This window comes from Rhinolophus ferrumequinum, chromosome 11 (genome assembly GCF_004115265.2).
Source record: "Rhinolophus ferrumequinum isolate MPI-CBG mRhiFer1 chromosome 11, mRhiFer1_v1.p, whole genome shotgun sequence".
NCBI lineage: Eukaryota > Metazoa > Chordata > Mammalia > Chiroptera > Rhinolophidae > Rhinolophus > Rhinolophus ferrumequinum.
Window position 1 is genome coordinate 68,238,723 of NC_046294.1, and position 1,659 is coordinate 68,240,381.

Genomic DNA, 1,659 nt, shown 5'->3' on the forward strand with positions numbered 1-1,659 from the left:
CAAAAGATATTTTAGGTTTTAGTGAAACTATATACTTTAATGGTGAATACATGTCATAATACTGTTGTCACAACCCATAGAATATACAACACCAAGAGTGAACCCTAATGTAATTTATGAATTTTGGGTGGTAATGTGTCAGCATAGGTTCATCAGTTGCAATAGATGCACCACTGTTCCAGGACACTGGTAGTGGCGGGCATTTGTGGGGCCAAGAGTTATAAGGGAACTCTCTGTACTTTTCATTAAATTTTACTTTGAAACTAAACTGCTCTAAGAAATAAAGTATATTTTTTTAAAAACCAAGTGATATATGTCATTTTTTTTAAGGAACAAAGGGGAGATGTGCTTATTTTTGTACAAAGAAAATAAGAAGGCTGTAACAAACATCATTAAAATCGGTTGCCTAAAGAAGATGGGTAGTATCATTTGCAGGAGTGAGTGCCACTTTTTTAAGACTACTTTTCATATGGTTTTTGACTTATAAAAACAAATATATTGTTATACCTAAATATCAAATTAATAGCATATCCACTGAGAAAATAGAGCTAATCCAAATAATTTTCATTAATCCACATGAATATATACACTGCCTATTACAAAGTGAAAGAACTACAAAAAATCTTGAACATTATTAGTAGTTTTGATGTTTCCCGTGCTAGGGATGCTTCAATTTTGTAACTATATTCTATATAATTTTGTACCTAGTAAATATGTTGGTATCACTGTCAGACAGAATTCTCAATGTTTAAAAAGGGGATACAAAAGTGTAATGGGAGGATTACAAGGGAAGACCTTATGGTAATGGAATATGATTTGAGATTTCACTCTAAACTCAAGTTAAATATATAATTTCATACATGTAATATCTAATTATCTATCTATCTATCTATCTATCTATCTATCTATCTATCTATCTATCTATCTATCTAGTTCCTATCTTTGCTGAAAAGGCCAAGAAATAATGATAGCCCAGTAACAAATGAACATACCTGGTACTATAGACTATTTGTAAGCCTCAGAATTTATATGTTGAAACCTAATCGCCAGTATGATGGCAACTAGAAATGGCGTCTTTGGGAGAAGATTAAGTCATTCTCCTATGAATGGGATTAATGCCCATATAGAACATGCCCCAGAGAGCCACCTTACCCCTTCCACAATGTGAGATTACAGTAAGAAGATGGGCACCTATGAGTCATGAAACCCCTCTCCAGACAGAATCTGTTGGCACTTTGATCTTATACTTCCCAGTCTTCAATTAGCAATAATCGCGCCTCGGATAAACCTCATTGGCTATGATACTGCCACTGCGCAAAGCTACTTCCCAGTCTTCAAAACTGAGAAATAAATTTATGTTGTTATTAAGCCACCTAGTCTATGTTTTTGTTATACCATCCTGAACAGACTAAGATACCTAGAATACTTGAATCCTGATCTTGGTTTCTAAATACTGTTCAAATCAAAGTAAATAGGACTTCTTAAAGAAAAAAAAAAAAAAAAAGACCAATTCCAAGGCTTATGCATGAGAATTACAAAGGTGAACTGGGAACCTCTTCTTGTGTCAGAAATTAAAGAATCGTTCAGAAACCAATAGAGACATGTTAAAAGAACATATAATCCTTCAGAGGGCCATATAATTGCCTTTTGCACTTCACA

The 1,659-nt window shown here is 33.6% G+C and overlaps 1 pseudogene; it reads right to left on the reverse strand.

Annotated features, from left to right (window-relative positions):
• Positions 1 to 1,196: 1,196 nt before the first annotated feature.
• Positions 1,197 to 1,322, reverse strand: LOC117031394 (uncharacterized; annotated as a pseudogene).
• Positions 1,323 to 1,659: the final 337 nt, after the last annotated feature.